This window comes from Vulpes lagopus, chromosome 21 (genome assembly GCF_018345385.1).
Source record: "Vulpes lagopus strain Blue_001 chromosome 21, ASM1834538v1, whole genome shotgun sequence".
Classification (NCBI taxonomy): domain Eukaryota; kingdom Metazoa; phylum Chordata; class Mammalia; order Carnivora; family Canidae; genus Vulpes; species Vulpes lagopus.
This window is the reverse complement of record NC_054844.1, coordinates 2,998,237-3,015,241: the sequence shown is the minus strand read 5'-3', so window position 1 is coordinate 3,015,241 and position 17,005 is coordinate 2,998,237. Positions and strand designations below refer to the sequence as shown.

Sequence of the window (17,005 nt, the reverse complement as noted above, 5' to 3'; positions counted from 1 at the left end):
ATAATCTCTTAAATACTTTTATCTTTACTTGTATGAATACTTTTATCTTTACTTGTATCTTTTCTCCCTAAGTTCCATATCTTTAACTGTCCACTCTATTTTTACCTTTATATCATCAATAATGGTAAAATGTTTGAACTTCAACATTTTACAAGGTTGTTTTTTCTTTGTTATTGCTCTGCACTAGTAGACACTTTAAGCTCTGGGAAGTTTTCTTCCATTATTTTTTTCGTAATTTTCCATCTTTTATTTACTTTGCTTTCTCTTGTAATATGAGTCCTCTTGGATTGATTTTCTTCTTTTATTATTTTTTATTTTAAAAAAGATTTTATTTACTTATTCGTGAGAGACACAGAGAGAAGCAGAGACATAGGCAGGAGAAGCAGGCTTCTTCCATAGAGCCCGATGTGGGACTTTTTTTTTTTAAATGCATATTTTCCAATTTTATTCCATATCTAATGAATCAAAATTGGTGGTGAGGTGAGTGGGGATGGGGGTAGGACATTTTTGGCTTCAACAAGCACTCCAAGTGCTCTGATCTACAGATCTCTTTTTTCCTTTTTTTTTTTTTTTTTTGTATATAAATATATATATATATTTTTTAAAGGAAGATTTAATCACAGAAGTAGAATTACTTTTTTTTTTTTTTTAAGATTTTATTTATTCATGAGACACACACACAGAGAGAGAGGCAGAGACACAGGCAGAGGGAGAAGCAGGCTCCATGCAGGGAGCCTGACGTGGGACTGGATCTGGGTCTCCAGGATCAGGGCCAGGGCTGCAGGCGGCGCTAAACCGCTGAGCCACCCAGGCTGCCCCTGTATATAATTTTTTTATTGGAGTTTGATTTGCCAACATATAGCATAACACCCAGTGCTCATCCCGTCAAGTGCCCCCCCAGTGCCCATCACCCAGTCACCCCAACCCCCCACCCACCTCCCCTTCCACCACCCCTTGTTTGTTTCCCAGAGTTAGGAGTCTCTCATGTTCTGTCACCCTCACTGATATTTCCCATTTTCTCTTCTTTCCCCTTTATTCCCTTTCACTATTTTTTATATTCCCCAAATGAATGAGACCATATGTTTGTCCTTCTCCGATTGACTTACTTCCTCAGCATAATACCCTCCAGTTCCATCCACATTGAAGCAAATGGTGGGTATTTGTAGTTTCTAATGGCTGAGTAATATTCCATTGTATATGTATAGGTTCGGTGTCCACCGATGCGGGACTTAATCCCCAGGCCCAGGATCACACCCTAAGTCAAAGGCAGATGCTCAACTGCTGAGCCACCCAGGTGTCCCTTCTTCTTCTTTTAAAGTTTATTTATTTATTTATTTACGTAATCTCTACATCCAACATGGGGTTCAAACTCATGATTGGGAGATCAAGAATCGTGTGCTTTTTTGACTGAGCTATCTAGGTGCCCCTGTATTTCTCCTATTTTAAAAAATTTCATTCACTTAATCTTTTAACACTTCAAGTGAATTGATAATTTTGGCGATTTTTTACTTATGATTTCAAGACCTACCTTTTATTCATGGATAAATAAATAAATAAAATACTTCATCTAAGGATACTGAATATGATATTCTTGTTCACAGGTGTAATGAAAAAGTCCATGAGTATACTAATTATTTTTCAAGTTCTGTGAAGTTTCTCTATTTCCTCTATGGCCACTGTTTCTGTTTATCTTTCTTCCCTCTCCCTAAATTAAAACTGCTTTTAAATATCAAATAATCTAATCCTTGGTTGTCTGTTTATGTTTAAGATGAAGTAATTGGAATGCTGATTAGAAACCTTGTGAACTTGGGAGGGTCTTGCCAAATTGTACAACTTCACTCAGGGGTGAGTGGGTAGAGAAATAGCTATTGTGCCAGAATGAAGACTGCTTTACTCTTAGACATTAAATGCTCAAATAGCCACCCAGCTCCTCCCCAGAGATTATGAGAACTCTTGATTTTTAGCCTGGAATAAATGCCTAGGGTACTGTATCCAAGATAAGGAAGGGTTCTTCTCTTCTATATAGAAATGTTTATTTCACTTCCCTATTGGCTGTAGCACCTCCTGCATCTATTACACATTACAGTTTCTTTCATTTTGTTTAGTCAGACTGTACTCACTTGGTGTATAAATTAAGAAAAAATTATGTCTTGGTGGTCTCTTCCCACTTTCTATGATGTATGAGTTTTGTATCATTTTAACGGGTCTCAGGAAGAAGAGGTAATGAATGCATGTGCTTAGTTAGCTAGCTTTTTAAAAAAAATTATTATTTTTAAATTTTAAAAGATTTTATTTGAGAGGGAGAGAGACGGAGAATGCGAGCAAGGGGGCAAGAGCAGGGGGAGGGAGAAGCAGAACCCCTCCTCCCCCCCAACAAGGAACCTGACAGAGGCTTGGATCCCAGGACCTGGCATCATGCCTTGCGCTGGGATCATGACCTGAGCCAAAGGCAGACACTTAACCAACTGAGCCACCTAGGCTCCCCCAGCTTATTTAAGTATATAAAAAAGTATATACTGAAGTATAGTTGACAACCAATGTTACATTAGTTGCAAATTATGGAATGCTTCATTAATTTGAGTGTCATCCTTGCACAGGAGCTATACTAATCTTCTAACATTCCAATTTTAGTTTTTTTAAAAAAGATTTTTAGTTACTTATTCATGAGAGACACACACAGAGGCAGAGACACAGGCAGGTGGAGAAGCAGGCTCCATGCAGGGAGCACGATACGGGACTGGATGCCAGGTCTCCAGGATCACACCCTGGGCTGAAGGCAGACGCTTAACCGCTGAGCCACCCAGGCGTCCTACATTTCAATTTTAGTATATGTGCTGCCGAAGGGAGCACTCAGCTGGCTTTAATTAAAAAAATCCTAAACGTAAGCTTAAAAAAAAATCTGGGGCAGAGTCGGGAATAAGAAAAAACAACCAAGGGGAGGGAAAAAAAAACCCCACAAAATACAAACCCCATCCCAAAACATAAGAAAACAAGCTGCCAAAATTCTGAGTCTGTGATATTGCTAGCACCCTGTTGTATGTATAACTTAGTGCTTAGCATACTAACCCACACATTTTAGTGATATGTTGGATCTCAGACATCTAGTTCACATCCCATTTTACAGTTAAGAAAAGTAGAACCCAGAAATAAAGTGATTTTCCCTAGATCATACAAGTAGAAAGTGGCATAATGGAAACTAGGATGGGACTCCCACTTTTCTTTTACCTCACCACCCTGCCGGGGAGTAACAGAATGAGTAAATCAGCAGTTAGATGAGAAAGATCTTGAAAAATAATGGAAGAAGGATGGCTTTTTTCTGGGGGGGGGGGGAAGGCCAGATGTCTAAAAAAATGAAGTATTTTAGGATGCTTATTTGGCAGCTATACAACCTTCTCTGGCAGCAAGCACATCTTAACAAATGGTAGGCATATGTTGAATGTACTGAAGGGGGCGACTATACAGCGGGACGGGGAACTGCAATAATCCAAGTGCGTGGTGATCTGGGAGGGAACAGAGTCTGGGCGGGATGAAACAGAATTTGGTGAATGAATGTTAACATTGAAGAGGGACGGGAAAATGTTAGTGGAATTATGGAGTGTAAATTGGTTAACTGTGGTGGAGAATAAGTAGGGGTTAAATGACGAGTCTACTCCTTGTAAGGCCATTTTAAATTATTTGACGCAACCGAAAACGCTGGGGCAAATGTAATTCACAGCACTCCTACTTTCTTGGTTAAGGCATAGTTTACCTACATTCTTAAATAATAGGTGCAGCTGTCCCCTTTGCATGACTCCGATGGAAGAAAATCGACTGCAATTCAGGACAAGAAAATTGGGTTTCCTGAAAGGAAGTCCCATTTGCCCAGCGGACTCGCCTAGATGCTCTGAGGGCCGAATAAGACAAGGTAGCACCGCAGGTGGCACATCGCACAGCTGAACCTGCGCCTTAAATCCCGCCGGCGCTCTTCCGCCCCGCGGAGCTCCCACAGAAAAACCAAGCACCCTCTTGTGGGTCTTCTGCGACGCCTGTTTTTCCCTGAGGTCTAGTGGGCAGCCCCGCGGCCACATTCGCAGAAGCAAAGGGTGGAGGAAAATACAATTCCCCCGAACAAAGGGCTCCCACTGCAGCCGTGGGAGCGCAGCCCGGAACGCACGACGACCTCACACCCACTCCGCGGCGGCGGCGGTCCCGGGGCTGGTGGACGGCCCCTCGGAGCAGGGGGTGGGGCGACCCTAAGGTTCGGGAAAGCTACGACTCCGATCCTCGGGCCCTGCCAGTCCGCTTCCTACGGCAAGCCCAAGGAGACAAACGCCGCCTGGCCGCGTTCCCACCTACCGCTGCTTCCCGGAGCCGAGTCCGGCTCTCCCTTCCCGTGGCCGCAGGGGCCGCGCGTGGGGGTGTGGAAGCCCCGCGCCCGTAGCTGTGCTCGAGCGCGCGATCGCCCTGGGAATCTTGTCACCCCACTCGTCACCCCTGACCCACCTCCGTCCGGAAGGCCCCGGAGGCGGGCGGGCTGCTACGCGCGCTCCCAGGAGGGTGCGGGCAGCCTAGGTGGCTGGGACAGGAGGGGGCGGAGCTCGCGAGGTCTCGCGGCCGGGCCGGGGCGGGGCTAGGTGCTCGCGCAGGGGGCGGGGCGCGGTGACGTCGGCGAGCGCTGGGGCCGTGCTGTGGCTGTGGCGGCGGCGACGGCGGCGGCGGCGGCGGCGGTGGCGGCGGCGCCCGGGCGGCAAGCAGCGGCAACAGCAGCGGCAACAGCAGCAGCAGCCCCCCTGAGGAGGGTGAGACGGCCGCCGTGTAGGCAGCTCGGAAGTCGGGCGGGACTGAGAGCTTCCCGCCTGCCGCTGGCGCTGAGGCTTTTTTGCCTTTTCTTAGCCTGCTTCTTCCTCACGGCCCTGGCTAGGGCTGGGCAGCGCGCCCCCGGGGAGGGGCGGAGCCGTAGGTGAGGCTTCAGGACCTCCTCCCCCCTCTCCGCACCGGGGGGATGGGACCGTCCGGGGAGGGGCGGACCCCACCCCAGCCCCCCCCAGCCCACCCCAGCCCATCCCAGCCCCCCGCGGGCTCCACCCCGCGCGCTCCAGGGTTGGGCGGGAGCCCGAGGTGGGAGACGGGAGTCGGGGTTCCCGGGGCTTGGAGAGCCAGGCTTTCTGAGGCGTGGTGGTGCGGGCGGGGTGGTGGCGAGGTGGGGAAATGGGGAGCCGTGAGGAGGTTGGGGTGCGGTCAGGGTGGATCTGTGTGTTCAGGCGACCGTTGTCAAACGTTGAAAGAGAGGAGGATTTTTTTTCTGTGAAATGGTAAGATAGGAGATGAAGGACTATTTCAAAAGGGAGAGGAGCTGTGGATGTTGCCTTTGAGGCAGTAGGAGAAGCTATTGCACTAGCTCTCACATTTCTACTTTGGTGTTTGATTATTATTATTTCCCTCCTGGCGGGATGGGTCGAGAGGGAAGAGAAGCCCTCTGCTTTTGGCGCAGGTGGGTAAACTGTGAGGGTGGCTGGGTTTAAAGTTTTACACCCTTCAAGAAGAGTGAGATCTTGGGTTAAGACAACTTCATTCTGGCAACAACATAAGGGTGTAGGTCCCATTACACCTAGTTCCTTAAAGGTGTTATCTTCCAGTCTTTTTTCTGTGCCTGAAAGATCTCTTTATACCATCTCACTTACAGGCTTTATCCTGTCCCCTTAAGGGAAGGCCTGAAAATCAGGTGGTTGCTTTGGAAGACACATTTCTGAATAATAGTTGCAGGTGGCTGTGGTTGACTGCTTTGGATGGATAATTTGAACAGTTCTGTTGGAGCTAATTATATGAAAAATGTTTTTAAAGCACAGTTGTCTTTTACAGCTCGTTTTTCTTTTCTTTTTTTTAAATTAATTTTTATTGGTGTTCAATTTACCAACATACAGAAAAACACCCAGTGCTCATCCCGTCAAGTGCCCCCCTCAGTGCCCGTCACCCATTCCCTTCCAACACCCGCCCTCCTCCCCTTCCACCACCCCTAGTTCGTTTCCCCGAGTTAGGAGTCTTTATGTTCTGTCTCCCTTCCTGATATTTCCCAACATTTCTTTTCCCTTCCTTTATATTCCCTTTCACTATTATTTATATTCCCCAAATGAATGAGAACATACACTGTTTGTCCTTCTCCGATTGACTTACTTCACTCAGCATAATACCCTCCAGTTCCATCCACGTTGAAGCAAATGGTGGGTATTTGTCGTTTCTAATTTACAGCTCGTTTTTCAACAGACCTTAACATTTAGACTCTGTGTTCAACACAATTATTGGAGATTATTTTTATTTCTCAATGTTATTAGACCCTTTAAAAATGAAGTGGAATTAATTTTTTTCGGTAGGTCCTTCAATTTCTGAGATATGTTCCTGGAGTCAAGTGCTTTTAAAATGCTCTTTACTAACATTTTGGGGGCATGTAACTCACTTCATAGGGGCGGCAGAGTAAACGGTGTTCAATGTTCAAAACATCAGCGTTTCACAACTTTGCACATTAAATCAGAATCTTTTCTCGATTCCTGCTCCCTATTAGATCACAGTATTCACTGACCTTACCTATCAGTTAGTGTCATTTAAGCTGTTTCTTGCTCAGAAGACAGGTCCTGTGATGGGCATGTATTATGTAATGGATGGAAGTAGGCATGACTCTCAATAATTCATTTGTGGAGGAAGAGAAACCGTCATGAAATGGAATTTAAGCAGTGACTTTCCCAAGGCTTACTCATTTTTTTTGGGAACGTAGCCAGAGAAATGCTTTCCTGTAACCCAAGAGAGAAATATACAGATATGAGTGTCAGTAGTTGCAGATCATTGCCTTTTTTAACATGCCTAATTAATGAGCAGACTGTTATCTTTTAAAAGATACTTCTGTTTGGAGAGACTTATAGGCAACAGATGATACAGTAGTTACTAAGTGAGAAAGGGTGTGTCCACAATTTGTAATTCTAAAAGATTAAATGTATTCAGATCAAATTAGAAGTTTTGATTTTGGATTACTTAGAAGGAAAAATTAAAATTCACATATCTAGTTTTGATTTTTAAATTATACTTTGATTTAATTGGGTACTCATGAAGACAAATGTGAACTAAAATATCAAGTGAACCTTTGTATGTATATTGCTAAAATTACATTTGAATGGCTGACAGTGGGATGTGATTCTTTGTGGGAATGAAATCATGGGATTTGGGAGAAAGGTTAAGGTAGGAGTGGCCTGTTTCTCTTTAGAATTTCTTATGGCTGAAAAAATTACTACATTTTATTTTTCAAGAATGTTGCTTGCTAGTCATTACTGTGATGTTCTTGTGGAATTTACTGAGACCCGCCCCCCACCCTCATTTCTAGTTAGGTAAGTATGTCTGTTAATTCAACTTTAGTCCTCGAAGCAAGATAAAAGTGATAGTTCTTATAGTTCTATAGCTCTTTTTCTGCTCTAAGTTTATGCTTTTAGGAGTAGTAGAAGAAAAATAAAAGTAGTAGAAGAACTGTTAAATGTGTATTTTACACATAATCATACCAAAACATCAATGGAGGAAGACCAGGGAATGAAGTATTTTGTTAACCAAATAATCAGTACATACATTCGTTATCAAGTTTGACAAAATGGAATGAAGTAAACAGCATTCAGATTATATAGAATATAGTTTATTTCTGTAGCTCTTCAACATCTGAGCCTTGGGGCACTGATTCAGTCAATGGTTACTTATTGAGTATGGTTCTGGGTGCTTTTTTTAGCTTATTGGGGTAGTGAACAAAACTGACAAAGATCCCTGCCTTCATGGAACTTACTTTCTGGATACCTTTTGCGGAGATGAAGAGAAACCTGGCAAAGGAGATTGATAAAAGGTTATTGGGTTAGGAAAACCAGGAGAGTGTGATGTACTAGAAGTGAAGAAAAGGAAGTTTTCAGGGAGGAGGGAATGATTAAGTGTGTGTCATTGTTTAAAGAGGTGTCAGAGTGTTGGGTAAGGGAGAATTTATATGATTATAATGTCTAATATCAGAAAATGAGTAAATGCTTTTTAGTGTGAGATGAAATAGATGTAAGAATTTGTCAGTTTTTTACTTCCCTAGATTGATTTATTTTATTTTTTAAAAGATTTTATTTATTTATTTATTCATGAGACACACACACACACACACACACACACACACACACGCAGAGGCAGGCAGAGACACAGGCAGAGGGAGAAACAGGCTCCATGTAGGGAGCCCAACGTGGGACTTGATCCCGGGTCTCCAGGATCATGCCCTGGGCTGAAGGTGGCGCTAAACTGCTGAGCCACCCAGGCTGCCCTCCCTGGATTGATTTTTTAGAAACATATAGTTCAGTTTTTATTCTTCTCAGAACAAAATAGGCAGTCAATGAAAGTATACTTAGACTAAGGACAGATATGACATTTTTGTTATTTAAAAATATATTAATAACTGTTATACTCATTTAAGAAATAGGTAAGACATTGGAGGATCCCTGGGTGGCTCATTGGTTTGGCCCTGCCTTTGGCCCCGGGGGCGCGATCCTGAGGTCCCCGGATTGGGTCCTACATCGGGCTCCCGCCATAGGGCCTGCTTCTCCCTCTGCCTGTGTCTCAGCCTCTCTCTTTCTCTCTATGTCTATCATGAATAAATAAATAAATAAATCTTTACCAAAAATAAAAAAAAAAATAGGTAAGACATGTACCAAGTCAGAAGGTATGCAAGAGTACATGTGGAAAAGTAAGTCTCCTGTCCCATCATGTTATTCCTGAAGGCAGTCACTGTTTCCAAGTTGTTGTTTTTCCTAACCAGTGAAATTTTGTGCAATAATATGGGTTAGCTATTTTAAAATTGCATAAATATAACATTTTCTCTTCTAGGTCTTTTTTTTTTTCAGGTTTAGTATTTTCATAATTTAAGCGTAGCTACCTGTAGTCCTTTTAAAAAACATTTATAAGAGCTTTATTGAGAAATAATTCATATACCACACAATTCACTCATGTAAAGTGTATAATTCAATTTTTTTTGGTGTGTATAACTATCACCACAATCAATTTTGCATTGTTTTCTGAATTCACCCTCAAGAGAAACCCTAAACCCATTAGCAGTTACTTTCTTGACCTTTAGTTTTTCAGTTTTTTAAAAAAATTTTATTTATTTATGATAGTCACACAGAGAGAGAGGCAGAGACATAGGCAGAGGGAGAAGCAGGCTCCATGCACCGGGAGCCCGACGTGGGATTCGATCCCGGGTCTCCAGGATCACGCCCTGGGCCAAAGGCAGGCGCTAAACCACTGCGCCACCCAGGGATCCCAGTTTTTCAGTTTTCTTTTGTATTTCTGTGGGAGATAATGTTTGTAAAATACTTGTTTACCAACTAAAATGGCAAGTAAGCCATTTAGTGTGTACTTTTAATATTCTTTGACTGAATAGAAACATAGGTTTGTGTAAGTCAACTTAGCATTTTATTTGGTTGAGTACATGCTTGTGAAATGATTTGATTACTTAAGTGTCTTTTCATTATTCCTTCATTTATCACGTATTTGTTGAGTACTTTTAATGTCCTAAATCCTAGGGTAGCCCAGATGGAATCCATGATGAATAGTGGACAGGGTCCCTTATTCGTAAGGAGTTTTATTCTAGTGAGAGAAGAGGAAACATTAATAGGAGTTTTTGGGCTGCTGTGCTTCAATAGGTAACTTTAGGGTTCTACATCAGCACACATACTGGATTCCTAAACTGAATCGTTGGAAGATCTGCAGTGGGATCTTAAGGATACGTAGGATTTGGCTGAATGAAAAGGATGCAAGTAGAAGGAACAGAGTTTGCAGAGCCCAAATGCCAGAAAGCTGTAGGGCAAATTGAACGATCTGAAAATGGTTTGGTCTGCTGGAATGTTGAGTGCTAGTGTGAGGTTTGTGTCAGTCCTCCTTTATATTAAATAGCGTGTTGTCTTGAAAAGGCAAAATTATTACATTTTTAATTTGCTTAAACTCTATGGATTGCTGTCATTTTGTAGCTGTATAGCTTTGAATGAGTTACTTTACTGTCTAAAACTCAGTTAATTTTCTCACCTGTAAAATGGGAAAAATAGTCCTATCTCATGTGATTGTTATGAAGAAAAAATGAAATATATTAATAAAGCTTTTAATAAAGTGCTTGGAATAGAGTAAGTACTCAATAAAAATCAACATTCTGATGGTGATGATAGAGTGTGGTGATGTTGATAATGATACCTGATTTGTGGAATTCCTTAGGATGTTGTGGAACCCCAGGGAGTTCTCAGGAGACTGGAAAATGATACCTGTCTTTTAAATTTTTTTTCTGGGAGGGATGAAGTGAATACTAAAAACTTTAGGCCAGCACTGTTCAATAGAACTGTGATGATAGAAATGTTCTATATACCATTTGATATAGTAGCCACTTCAGCCCGGGTAGCTCACAGGTTTAGCACCGCCTTCGGCTCAGTGCGTGATCCTGGAGACCCGGAATCGAGTCCCATGTTGGGCTCCCTGCATAGAGCCTGCTTCTTCCTCTGCCTGTGTCTCTGCCTCTCTCTCTCTCTCTCTCTCTCTCTCTCTCTCTCTCTCTGTGTGTGTGTGTCTCATGAATAAATAAGTAAAATCTTAAAAAAAATGTGGCTAGTATAATTGTTGAGAAATAATTAAAATTATTAGTTTTAAAAAAATTAAATAGGCACTGTAACTGGTGATTTAGTGTATTGGGCAGCATGGCAATATGGTCATAGACTGATGAATCTGATACTGAACTCTGGCAGTATTTTAGCATACATTATTTAAAAGGTAGTTTTAGGGATTCTCGGGGGGCTCAGTTGGTTAAGCATCCGATTTACTATTATAGCTGAGGTCATGGTCTCGGGTCATGGGATTAAGCCCTGCTTTGAGCTCTGAGTTCAGCTCAAAGTTGGCCTGAGATTCCCTCTGCCTTTCACTCTGCACTCGTGTGTGTGTGTGTGTGTGTGTGTGTGTGTGTGTGCGCGCGTGTGTGTGTGCGCGCGCTCTCTCTCTAATATAAGTAAATTATCTTTTAAAAAAAAGAGTAGCTTTAGAAGCCTTGTCAAGTGATACATTGATCACTGGGATATAGTATGGATTCATGAGGTCATTTCAGGTAATAATTTCAGTTTTCTAGAGTTGACATGGTTCCTAAACTGTAAAGGAAATGTAGTAGTTGTATTTAGACTTCAGCTAGATCTTTTCATGCTGTCTTTGCGGAAAATATGAGATCTTTTATGAGGGCAGGGACTGTCATGTGTTCTCTACTGAGCAAATAGTAGGTACTTGTTAAATATTTGATGAATGAATGTTTGATAAGACAATTAAGTGAATTCCCAACTGGCTGTGAATGGATATACCCAGAGAATAGAGTTGCTTACTGAGGATAATGGATTTGAGGAACTGGTATTAGATGACTCATCCATGGGTGTATTGAAATAGCCCAGGACGGGATCCCTGGGTGGCTCAGCGGGTGGCTCAGCAGTTGGCTCAGCGGTTTGGCGCCTGCCTTCGGCCCAGGGCGTGGTCCTGGGGTCGAGTCCCACTTCCGGCTCCCTGCATGGAGCCTGCTTCTCCCTCTGCCTGTGTCTCTGCCTCTCTTTCTCTGTGTGTCTTTCATGAATAAATAAATAAAATATTAAAAAAAAAAAAGAAATAACCCAGGAGTGGAGTGGTGGTATAAAAGACATGGCAGTGTGAACTGGTTGCCAGTATCTCCTCACTGAGTGTGGAGGATGTCCAGGTGGTCATTAGCTGATAGTGAAAAGGGAGAAAATAGAAGACTGTGTTGCTGAAAAACATGAGTATCAGAATAACAAAGATTTTACATGGGGGTTCAGGATTTTACATGGTCTAGAGGTGGCATTGGAAGAAAGAAGGGTACCAGTCTGATTTCCCAACATTGGGTGTAGAGTGTGAGAGACCTGAGAGCCTCCTTGAAAGGGCCGCTTGAGAAGAGGTGTCCTAGGAAAATCAGTTTTCAGTTAAGGCAGAGAGGCAGTGAGAACTTTCAGAAGAATTTCTTCATAATGAATAAAATTCCTTGAGAGTATTTTTCTACCTTACTGGCTTCTTATCATCACTTAAACTATTATTTTTTTAAAGTAGGCTCTGCTACTGACTGAACCAGCCAGGCACTCCTCATCACTTAAACTATTTTTAAAACGTATATATGTATGTATGTAATCTTTACACCCAGTATGGGGCTTGAACTCATGACTCGGAGATCAAGTCACATGTTCTTCAGACTGAGCCAGGTAGGTGCCCCAAGACTTAAACTTTAAAATGTCTCTCTTGTCTTAACAAAAAACTCTTCTCCCAACTTCATGCTTTAAGTTACTGTCTGCTTTACCACCACACTTTTTGAAAGACTTGCTACATTTGCCATATGTCTCCATTTCTTTGCCTCTTGTTCTCTTTTCAACCTATTTCTATATTGTTTCTGTTTTCAGAATTTTATTAAAACTGTTTTGCTGGGTTACTGATGTGTTTAAAGCCAATGGCTATTTTTCTGTCTTCTTATTTAACCTCTTTGCTGTACTAGTTGCCTATTGCTATGCAACAAATTACCTCCCAACTTAAAACAACAAACATTTATTGTTTCACAGTATCTGTGGGTCAGGCATCTGGATGTGGTATGTCTGATTCAGTGTCACTTATAAGGCTGCAATCAAATGTTGACTAGGACTGCAGTGTTCCCAAAGTTCCACTGGGGGGGAGGGTCTGTTTCCAAGCTGTTGGCAGGCCTGAGGTCCTTGTTGGTCCTTGTTGTTTGTAGTCACCTTGCCATTTGGGTCTCTGCATAGGAGTTCTTGCAACATGGCACCTTGCTTCCATTGAGAGCTCTGTGGAGGAGGAGGGGATATATTAACCAGAGTTTTTTGTAACCTATTCTTGGAAGTGCCATTCTCTATATTGTTTTGTTCTGTTCATTAGAATCTCTTAAGTTCTAACATATGCAAGGGGGGCTTCTACAAAAGCATGATTACTAAGAGGCAGAGATCATTCAGAGCCAATATCAAGATTACCTACTAGAGTAGCATTTGGTACAGTTGATTTCTCCTTCCTTTGTAAGGCTCATTTCATTTGCCATCATTAGCTCATGTTTTTGTATTTTCTTCTGGTTTTGGGGCTCTCCTTCTGTCACCTTTGTTGAATTCTTCTCTAGCCATTTATTAAATGTATAAATTTCTATGAGTGATCTCTCCTATTTAATTTTTCATCTACATGCTGAGTATTCATTTTTCTGACTTTAGCTTTTACCTCTTTGCTGAGTGTAAGGACCATTGTTACTTAGTATTTCTATTTGGATGCCCCTTAAACTCAGCACATCCAAAACTAAATGTATTATCCCTACTCTTCTCTCTTGTTCTTTAACTAATTAAATGACACTTCCAGTTGTTCAAGCCAGAGACGTGTAGTATTCTTGATTTCTCTCATTCTTCCACCTTCCATTTTACTGTTCCTTATTGATTTTATAAAAGTCATTACTGTCCAGTGATGGTATACATGTTTTTATGAGGTAGTGCATCCCTTGTCAGATTCCAAGAATTGAATGAATGTTTGCTAGGTGATTTTTAAGGCTCCTTCCAATTTTGAGTTACTATGTTGGGTACTAGTGAAGATTTTTGATTAGAAGACACATGATTCAGCTGTGCTTCATAGATATAGCAACTCTTGAATATATTAAAAAAATTGTTTTTAGGGCAGTTTTAGGTGCATAGCACATTTGAGTGGAAGGTACAGAGATTTCCCATAGATCCCCACTCCCACCCCACAATGCAGAACTTTCTCCATTATCATCTCCCACCAGAGCAGTACATTTATTACAGGTGATCCTTGATCAACACATCATTGTCATTCAAAGTCCATATGAACTCTCATTTTTAGTGGTTCATCAAGAATAAAACTAAACTTTGTCTTCCTTTAATTTTATTTATTATATGTTGTGTGATGAATAGACAGTGGTTTTCATCAGTTATTTACGTATACTTATTATTTACATTTTCTCCTTATTTTATTGTTTTACTTTTTTGTTTGAAAGACCTTTGTATGGAAATTAGGTAACTAATGGAAAAAAATTTGTCTAACCTTCAGGTAAACATCTCTGAAATTGTGAAAATATTTCAAGAAATGAATCTGTACCTTAAACATAATTTTATTATGGGAGTATAGTTTATTAAGGGAAGGAATTAGGTTCTCCTTGAGGCCCTTTTTGAATGTAACACGCATACAGGAAAGTATGTAAAACAAAAAATATAGGTTAACAACTTATGAAACAAACATTTGTATAACCGTTATCCAGGTCAAACACTAGCACCTTGCTAGCATTCCAGAAACTTTCTTTACCTCTTCCCAATCACATAAAGATTACTGTTGTCTTGACTTTTATGGGGATCATTTTCTTGCTTTTATTTATATAAACGGATGTTTAGTTTTGCCTGTTTTTCAATTTTATATACATGGGCTTCTTTTGTATATATTTTATGCTTGGTTGCTTTGACTCAACGTTTTGTGAAATTTAGATTTTTTGTGTAGTTTGTTCATTTTCATTGCTAAATAGTCTTCCATTGTATAAATACACTACAATTTATCCATATATCAATGATGGATATTTAGGTTGCTTCCAGTTTCAGGTCATTATGAATTATTCCACCAGGGCCATTCTTTGTACATTCTTATGGTGCATATATTTCTGATTACTGTAATAGTTTGGAGTGAAAGTTTTGAGTCATAGAGGATGCATATGTGAAATTTTAGTTTAGCCAAACAATATTTCTGTGTGGTACAAACTAACATGCTCCAAAGCAATATGTGAGAGTTCTTTTGTTCTCTCTCTTTTTTTTAAGGTTTTATTTATTTATTCATGAGAGACAGAGAGAGAGAGAGAGAGAGAGAGAGAGAGACAGACACAGGCAGAGGGAGAAGCAGGCTCCATGCAGGGAGCCCGACGCTGGACTCGATCCTGGGACTCCAGGATCAGGCCCTGGGCCAAAGGCAGGCGCTAAACCACTGAGCCACCCCGGGTGCCCCTTTTGTTCTCTATCTTTGCTAGCATTTGGTATTGTCAGTGTTACTGATTTCAGCCATTCTGGTAGATTTATGGAGATAGCACATGGTTTAATTTGCATTTCACTGATTGTTAGTGAGGTTGAGTAACTTTGTCTTTTGATCATTTGAAAACTTTTTGTGAAGTGCTTATTCAAAATTTTTGCCCAATTTTGTCTTTTCTGTTCTAATTAATTTTTTTAAAAAATATATTTTTAAAAGATTTTATTTATTTATTCATGATAGTCACAGAGAGAGAGAGAGAGAGGCAGAGACACAGGTAGAGGGAGAAGCAGGCTCCATGCAGGGAGCGCGACGTGGGATTCTATCCCGGGTCTCCAGGATTGCGCCCTGGGCCAAAGGCAGGCGCCAAACTGCTGTGCCACTCAGGGATCCCCTAAAATATATATTTTTAAAATTTATTCATGAGCGACAGAGAGAGAAAGAGGCAGAGACATAGAGAGAGAAGTAGGCTCCATGCAGGGAGCCCAATGTGGGATTCGAACCCAGGACTCCAGGATCACACCCCAAGCCAAAGGCAGATGTTTAACCGCTGAGCCACCCAGGTGTCCCTGTTTTAATTAATTTATAAGATTACATACTTTGGGTATAAGCCCTTTGTTATTTGTGTTGCAAATATTCCACTCTAATCTGTTGGTTGATATTTTGCTTTCTTAATGGTGTCTTTTGAAGAAAGGAGATTCTTTTTTTCTTTAAAAATGATTTTATTTATTTGAGTGAGAGGGAGCATAAGCAGGGGGGAGGGACAGAGAAAGAGGAAGAAGCTGACTTCCCGCTGAGCAGGGAGCCTGACAATACAGGGCTCAATCCCAGGACCCTGGGATCTTGACCTGAGCCGAAGGTAGATTCCTTTTTTTTTTTTTAATATTTAAAAAAAAAAACATTTTTTTGTTTATTCATGAGAGACACACAGAGAAAGGCAGAGACACAGGCAGAGGGAGAAGCAAGCTCTGTGCAGGGAGCCCCGTGTGGGACCCCATCCTGGGTCTCCGGGATCAGATCCGAGCCAAAGGCAGGGGCCCAACCACTGAGCCACTCAGGCATCCCTCTGTAGGCCGATTCTTAACTGACTGAACCACTCACGGGTCCCTTGAAGAACAAGATTCTTAATTTTAGTGTAGTCCAATTAATGTTTTCCTTTATGGTTAGTGTTTTTTATGTCGACATTGGGACCATTCCCTACCCTAAGGTTATGAAGTTATTTTCTTTTACTGTATTCTGAAAGTGTCACTATTACACCTTTCTATATAGCACTATGGTCTGTCTATAATTGATTTTTTTGTGTATGCTGTGAGGTAAGAGTTATGGTTTATATTTTTCCTGTATGGTTAGCTAATGTTTTCTGTACAGTGTTTGTATATATCTCTTGTAGATTAATCTTAGGTTTCTGATGGTATTTTAAGTGGGGTTTTATTTTTTTTTATTTTTTTAAAAAATTTAAAATTTATTTATGGTAGTCACAGAGAGAGAGAGAGAGAGAGAGAGAGAGGCAGAGACACAGGCAGAGGGAGAAGCAGGCTCCATGCACCGGGAGCCCGACGTGGGATTTGATCCCGGGTCTCCAGGATCATGCCCTGGGCCAAAGGCAGGCGCTAAACCGCTGCGCCACCCAGGGAGATCCCCTTAAGTGGGGTTTTAAAATAAATTTTATTTTCTATTGTTGGTATATGGAATAAAATTGAATTTAAATATTGGCTCTATTTTGCCAGATTTTGACCAAGTCTGATAAATTCTAATAATTTTATCAGTAGATTCTCTTGGATTTTCCACCTGTATAATCATGTCATTTGTGGATAATTACTGTTTTGTGTCTTTCCTTGCATTTCTTATACCTTTTTCTTGTCTTTTGGCTAGGATCTGTGGTGTGTTGGTTGAATGGACTGGTGATAGAGATCCATGTTATTTTCCCATCTCAAAGGGAAATTGTTTAACTTTTCACTATAAA

At 41.3% G+C, this 17,005-nt stretch overlaps 2 protein-coding genes and 1 pseudogene across 13 annotated transcripts in view; 1 reads left to right on the top strand and 2 right to left on the bottom strand.

The window, feature by feature from the left end:
- The window catches only part of RAD52 (RAD52 homolog, DNA repair protein), an 84,272-nt gene extending 79,770 nt beyond the window's left edge, over nt 1–4,502 (bottom strand). The window contains exon 1 of one of the 2 annotated variants that reach the window (XM_041736589.1): nt 4,483–4,502. The gene's annotated coding sequence lies outside the window, so the exon portion shown is untranslated. Of the gene's footprint in view, nt 1–4,335; nt 4,445–4,482 lie in introns of those variants that run through there. The other variant, XM_041736585.1, reaches the window with a different exon arrangement.
- On the bottom strand, nt 2,553–2,653 carry LOC121480449 (annotated as a pseudogene).
- Nucleotides 4,503–4,635: 133 nt separating the features above from the next.
- ERC1 (ELKS/RAB6-interacting/CAST family member 1) overlaps nt 4,636–17,005 on the top strand; it is a 549,485-nt gene continuing 537,115 nt past the window's right edge. For 4 of the 11 annotated variants that reach the window (XM_041736571.1, XM_041736576.1, XM_041736578.1 and 1 more), the window contains exon 1: nt 4,640–4,939. The gene's annotated coding sequence lies outside the window, so the exon portion shown is untranslated. Of the gene's footprint in view, nt 4,940–17,005 lie in introns of all 11 variants that reach the window. The other 7 variants (XM_041736575.1, XM_041736580.1, XM_041736573.1 and 4 more) reach the window with 4 other exon arrangements.